The 6688-nt window shown below is 42.1% G+C and overlaps 1 long non-coding RNA gene across 21 annotated transcripts; it reads left to right on the top strand.

Moving 5' to 3' along the window:
* Window positions 1-281: 281 nt before the first annotated feature.
* Window positions 282-4522, top strand: LOC127915841 (uncharacterized). 21 transcript variants are annotated; one of them, XR_008092479.1, is made up of 15 exons: window positions 282-467; window positions 502-624; window positions 773-883; window positions 995-1031; window positions 1143-1228; window positions 1377-1413; window positions 1784-1820; window positions 2350-2435; window positions 2485-2595; window positions 2682-2804; window positions 2842-3063; window positions 3409-3519; window positions 3557-3741; window positions 3850-3997; window positions 4106-4206. It is a non-coding gene; the product is annotated as an uncharacterized LOC127915841 (long non-coding RNA). The 21 variants fall into 21 exon arrangements; XR_008092482.1 differs by lacking the exons at window positions 502-624; window positions 995-1031; window positions 1143-1228; window positions 1377-1413; window positions 1784-1820 and adding an exon at window positions 4464-4522 and having other exon boundaries at window positions 699-809; window positions 2399-2595; window positions 3557-3667; ... (1 more) ...; window positions 3924-3960; window positions 4069-4179; XR_008092472.1 differs by lacking the exons at window positions 502-624; window positions 995-1031; window positions 1143-1228; window positions 1377-1413; window positions 1784-1820 and adding an exon at window positions 4464-4522 and having other exon boundaries at window positions 699-809; window positions 2399-2595; window positions 3557-3778; window positions 3924-3960; window positions 4106-4179.
* Window positions 4523-6688: the final 2166 nt, after the last annotated feature.

Here is a 6688-nt window from a genome sequence, read left to right as displayed (position 1 = left end):
TCATAGTAGTATGATAGGTGTTGTTTTACAGGGTCAGTCATAGTAGTATGATAGGTGTTGTTTTACAGGGTCAGTCATAGTAGTATGATAGGTGTTGTTTTACAGGGTCAGTCATAGTAGTATGATAGGTGCAGTGAAATGTGTTGTTTTACAGGGTCAGCGATAGTAGTATGATAGGTGTTGTTTTACAGGGTCAGTCATAGTAGTATGATAGGTGTTGTTTTACAGGGTCAGTCATAGTAGTATGATAGGTGTTGTTTTATAGGGGTAGTAGTATGATAGGTGTTGTTTTACAGGGTCAGTCATAGTAGTATGATAGGTGTTGTTTTACAGGGTCAGTCATAGTAGTATGATAGGTGTTGTTTTACAGGGTCAGTCATAGTAGTATGATATGTGTTGTTTTACAGGGTCAGCCATAGTAGTATGATAGGTGTTGTTTTACAGGGTCAGCCATAGTAGTATGATAGGTGTTGTTTTACAGGGTCAGCTGTAGTATGATAGGTGTTGTTTTACAGGGTCAGCCATAGTAGTATGATAGGTGTTGTTTTACAGGGTCAGTCATAGTAGTATGATAGGTGTTGTTTTACAGGGTCAGCCATAGTAGTATGATAGGTGCAGTGAAATGTGTTGTTTTACAGGGTCAGTCATAGTAGTATGATAGGTGTTGTTTTACAGGGTCAGACATAGTAGTATGATAGGTGTTGTTTTACAGGGTCAGACATAGTAGTATGATAGGTGTTGTTTTACAGGGTCAGCCATAGTAGTATGATAGGTGTTGTTTTACAGGGTCAGCCATAGTAGTATGATAGGTGTTGTTTTACAGGGTCAGACATAGTAGTATGATAGGTGTTGTTTTACAGGGTCAGCCATAGTAGTATGATAGGTGTTGTTTTACAGGGTCAGACATAGTAGTATGATAGGTGTTGTTTTACAGGGTCAGACATAGTAGTATGATAGGTGTTGTTTTACAGGGTCAGACATAGTAGTATGATAGGTGTTGTTTTACAGGGTCAGCTATAGTAGTATGATAGGTGTTGTTTTACAGGGTCAGACATAGTAGTATGATAGGTGTTGTTTTACAGGGTCAGACATAGTAGTATGATAGGTGTTGTTTTACAGGGTCAGACATAGTAGTATGATAGGTGCAGTGAAATGTGTTGTTTTACAGGGTCAGCTATAGTAGTATGATAGGTGTTGTTTTACAGGGTCAGCTATAGTAGTATGATAGGTGTTGTTTTACAGGGTCAGACATAGTAGTATGATAGGTGTTGTTTTACAGGGTCAGACATAGTAGTATGATAGGTGTTGTTTTACAGGGTCAGTCATAGTAGTATGATAGGTGTTGTTTTACAGGGTCAGTCATAGTAGTATGATAGGTGTTGTTTTACAGGGTCAGTCATAGTAGTATTATAGGTGTTGTTTTACAGGGTCAGACATAGTAGTATGATAGGTGTTGTTTTACAGGGTCAGTCATAGTAGTATGATAGGTGTTGTTTTACAGGGTCAGTCATAGTAGTATGATAGGTGTTGTTTTACAGGGTCAGTCATAGTAGTATGATAGGTGTTGTTTTACAGGGTCAGACATAGTAGTATGATAGGTGTTGTTTTACAGGGTCAGTCATAGTAGTATGATAGGTGTTGTTTTACAGGGTCAGTCATAGTAGTATGATAGGTGTTGTTTTACAGGGTCAGACATAGTAGTATGATAGGTGTTGTTTTACAGGGTCAGTCATAGTAGTATGATAGGTGTTGTTTTACAGGGTCAGTCATAGTAGTATGATAGGTGTTGTTTTACAGGGTCAGCTATAGTAGTATGATAGGTGTTGTTTTACAGGGTCAGACATAGTAGTATGATAGGTGTTGTTTTACAGGGTCAGACATAGTAGTATGATAGGTGCAGTGAAATGTGTTGTTTTACAGGGTCAGACATAGTAGTATGATAGGTGTTGTTTTACAGGGTCAGTCATAGTAGTATGATAGGTGTTGTTTTACAGGGTCAGTCATAGTAGTATGATAGGTGTTGTTTTACAGGGTCAGACATAGTAGTATGATAGGTGTTGTTTTACAGGGTCAGTCATAGTAGTATGATAGGTGTTGTTTTACAGGGTCAGTCATAGTAGCATGATAGGTGCAGTGAAATGTGTTGTTTTACAGGGTCAGCTATAGTAGTATGATAGGTGCAGTGAAATGTGTTGTTTTACAGGGTCAGTCATAGTAGTATGATAGGTGTTGTTTTACAGGGTCAGCCATAGTAGCATGATAGGTGCAGTGAAATGTGTTGTTTTACAGGGTCAGTCATAGTAGTATGATAGGTGTTGTTTTACAGGGTCAGCCATAGTAGCATGATAGGTGCAGTGAAATGTGTTGTTTTACAGGGTCAGCTATAGTAGTATGATAGGTGTTGTTTTACAGGGTCAGCCATAGTAGTATGATAGGTGCAGTGAAATGTGTTGTTTTACAGGGTCAGCCATAGTAGTATGATAGGTGTTGTTTTACAGGGTCAGCTATAGTAGTATGATAGGTGTTGTTTTACAGGGTCAGCTATAGTAGTATGATAGGTGTTGTTTTACAGGGTCAGCCATAGTAGTATGATAGGTGTTGTTTTACAGGGTCAGCCATAGTAGCATGATAGGTGCAGTGAAATGTGTTGTTTTACAGGGTCAGTCATAGTAGTATGATAGGTGTTGTTTTACAGGGTCAGCCATAGTAGTATGATAGGTGCAGTGAAATGTGTTGTTTTACAGGGTCAGACATAGTAGTATGATAGGTGTTGTTTTACAGGGTCAGACATAGTAGTATGATAGGTGTTGTTTTACAGGGTCAGTCATAGTAGTATGATAGGTGTTGTTTTACAGGGTCAGCCATAGTAGTATGATAGGTGTTGTTTTACAGGGTCAGCCATAGTAGTATGATAGGTGTTGTTTTACAGGGTCAGTCATAGTAGTATGATAGGTGTTGTTTTACAGGGTCAGCCATAGTAGTATGATAGGTGTTGTTTTACAGGGTCAGCCATAGTAGTATGATAGGTGTTGTTTTACAGGGTCAGTCATAGTAGTATGATAGGTGTTGTTTTACAGGGTCAGACATAGTAGTATGATAGGTGTTGTTTTACAGGGTCAGTCATAGTAGTATGATAGGTGCAGTGAAATGTGTTGTTTTACAGGGTCAGCGATAGTAGTATGATAGGTGTTGTTTTACAGGGTCAGTCATAGTAGTATGATAGGTGTTGTTTTACAGGGTCAGTCATAGTAGTATGATAGGTGTTGTTTTACAGGGTCAGACATAGTAGTATGATAGGTGTTGTTTTACAGGGTCAGTCATAGTAGTATGATAGGTGTTGTTTTACAGGGTCAGTCATAGTAGTATGATAGGTGTTGTTTTACAGGGTCAGTCATAGTAGTATGATAGGTGTTGTTTTACAGGGTCAGCCATAGTAGTATGATAGGTGTTGTTTTACAGGGTCAGCCATAGTAGTATGATAGGTGTTGTTTTACAGGGTCAGCCATAGTAGTATGATAGGTGTTGTTTTACAGGGTCAGTCATAGTAGTATGATAGGTGTTGTTTTACAGGGTCAGCCATAGTAGTATGATAGGTGTTGTTTTACAGGGTCAGCCATAGTAGTATGATAGGTGTTGTTTTACAGGGTCAGCCATAGTAGTATGATAGGTGTTGTTTTACAGGGTCAGTCATAGTAGTATGATAGGTGTTGTTTTACAGGGTCAGCCATAGTAGTATGATAGGTGTTGTTTTACAGGGTCAGCGATAGTAGTATGATAGGTGTTGTTTTACAGGGTCAGTCATAGTAGTATGATAGGTGTTGTTTTACAGGGTCAGCTGTAGTATGATAGGTGTTGTTTTACAGGGTCAGCCATAGTAGTATGATAGGTGTTGTTTTACAGGGTCAGACATAGTAGTATGATAGGTGTTGTTTTACAGGGTCAGCCATAGTAGTATGATAGGTGTTGTTTTACAGGGTCAGCGATAGTAGTATGATAGGTGTTGTTTTACAGGGTCAGTCATAGTAGTATGATAGGTGTTGTTTTACAGGGTCAGCTGTAGTATGATAGGTGTTGTTTTACAGGGTCAGCCATAGTAGTATGATAGGTGTTGTTTTACAGGGTCAGCCATAGTAGTATGATAGGTGTTGTTTTACAGGGTCAGTCATAGTAGTATGATAGGTGTTGTTTTACAGGGTCAGTCATAGTAGTATGATAGGTGTTGTTTTACAGGGTCAGCTGTAGTATGATAGGTGTTGTTTTACAGGGTCAGTCATAGTAGTATGATAGGTGTTGTTTTACAGGGTCAGTCATAGTAGTATGATAGGTGTTGTTTTACAGGGTCAGCTGTAGTATGATAGGTGTTGTTTTACAGGGTCAGCTGTAGTATGATAGGTGTTGTTTTACAGGGTCAGCTATAGTAGTATGATAGGTGTTGTTTTACAGGGTCAGCTGTAGTATGATAGGTGTTGTTTTACAGGGTCAGCCATAGTAGTATGATAGGTGTTGTTTTACAGGGTCAGCCATAGTATTGTCCTTTCTAACACTCCACTTAAAAACCACTGCTTGCTAAGAGAAAGAAAAAAACTGCCACTCCAAATTCGCTCCATTCATTAAAATCACAATTTAACCAACACCCATCTATTTTTGCGAGAAACCTGGACCCATAACATTTTAGGTTTTGAAGTATTGAAGCCAGACAATATGTTTTAAATGAAAAGTATTTGAAATAAACATGAAAAGGTGACTGTAAGAAACACTGATCATTTCAAGTAGTCTACATGTCATATTAAACAGCATATAAACACTCTAAATAGGTCAGGAGCCAGACAGGGAGAATAAGAAGGAATGAAAATGAATGATTTAGGTTATATTATTTCAAGGCTATAGCCTAAATACAGTGTGACACAATATGCGGAATACATTTCATTGTATTAAATCATTCTAGTCTAGTTTATAAACTGTGAGTCACTTAGAATAAAATACAAATTAAAATGACAAATTACTTATTAGTGTCTTTGAATTCAATTTTAGAATTCATTTTTAGAATCATGAGTTTGGCCAGTCTTGTGCTTCGGGCTCATGAGATGGTGCCTCGAGAGCAGGCCAGCAGGGGAGAATGTTCTCTGCACACTTGCAGAGCCACTGGGAATGCTCAACACCTCTTTGGCCACTATTGCCAGACTGGGCAGAGGTGCAGAGTTGTTGTTATAAAGGTTTTTAGGCAAAATAACCCAATCGAAACGGAAAGCTCCTTGAACGTGGGAATATGCAAGGCCTATTGGACCAAAATCAATGATGGCGTGACCACCAAGGTCAAGAGGGTTGACCACCAAGGTCAAGAGGGTTGACCACCAAGGTCAAGAGGGTTGACCACCAAGGTCAAGAGGGTTGACCACCAAGGTGACCACCAAGTTAAGAGGGGTAACTACTAGGGTAAGAGGGGTGACCACCAAGTTAAGAGGGGTAACTACTAGGGTAAGAGGGGTGACCATCAAGTTAAGAGGAGTGACCACCAGGGTAAGAGGGGTAACCACCAGGGTAAGAGGGGTGACCACCAGGGTAAGAGGGGTGACCACCAAGTTAAGAGGGGTGACAACCAAGTTAAGAGGGGTGACCACCAGGTTAAGAGGGGTGACCACCAGGTTAAGAGGGGTGACCACCAAGGTCAAGAGGGTTGACCACCAGGGTAAGAGGGGTGACCACCAAGTTAAGAGGGGTAACTACTAGGGTAAGAGGGGTGACCATCAAGTTAAGAGGAGTGACCACCAGGGTAAGAGGGGTAACCACCAGGGTAAGAGGGGTGACCACCAGGGTAAGAGGGGTGACCACCAAGTTAAGAGGGGTGACAACCAAGTTAAGAGGGGTGACCACCAGGTTAAGAGGGGTGACCACCAGGTTAAGAGGGGTGACCACCAAGTTAAGAGGGGTGACCATCAGGTTAAGAGGGGTGACCACCAGGTTAAGAGGGGTGACCACCAGGTTAAGAGGGGTGACCACCAAGTTAAGAGGGGTGACCACCAAGTTAAGAGGGGTGACCACCAGGGTAAGAGGAGTGACCACCAGGTAAAGAGGAGTGACCACCAGGGTAAGAGGGGTGACCACCAGGGTAAGAGGAGTGACCACCAGGTAAAGAGGAGTGACCACCAGGGTAAGAGGGGTGACCACCAGGGTAAGAGGAGTGACCACCAGGTAAAGAGGAGTGACCACCAGGGTAAGAGGGGTGACCACCAGGGTAAGAGGGGTGACCACCAGGGTAAGAGGAGTGACCACCAGGTAAAGAGGAGTGACCACCAGGGTAAGAGGGGTGACCACCAGGGTAAGAGGAGTGACCACCAGGTAAAGAGGAGTGACCACCAGGGTAAGAGGGGTGACCACCAGGGTAAGAGGGGTGACCAACAGGGTAAGAGGAGTGACCACCAGGTAAAGAGGAGTGACCACCAGGGTAAGAGGGGTGACCACCAGGTAAGAGGGGTGACCACCAGTGTAAGAGGGGTGACCACCAGGGTAAGAGGGGTGACCAACAGGGTAAGAGGAGTGACCACCAGGTAAAGAGGAGTGACCACCAGGGTAAGAGGGGTGACCACCAGGGTAAGAGGAGTGACCACCAGGTAAAGAGGAGTGACCACCAGGGTAAGAGGGGTGACCACCAGGGTAAGAGGAGTGACCACCAGGTAAAGAGGAGTGACCA

Source organism: Oncorhynchus keta, chromosome 35, assembly GCF_023373465.1.
Source record: "Oncorhynchus keta strain PuntledgeMale-10-30-2019 chromosome 35, Oket_V2, whole genome shotgun sequence".
Classification (NCBI taxonomy): Eukaryota; Metazoa; Chordata; class Actinopteri; order Salmoniformes; family Salmonidae; genus Oncorhynchus; species Oncorhynchus keta.
Note: the sequence above shows the minus strand (reverse complement) of the source record. Positions and strands in the feature narration are given on the sequence as shown.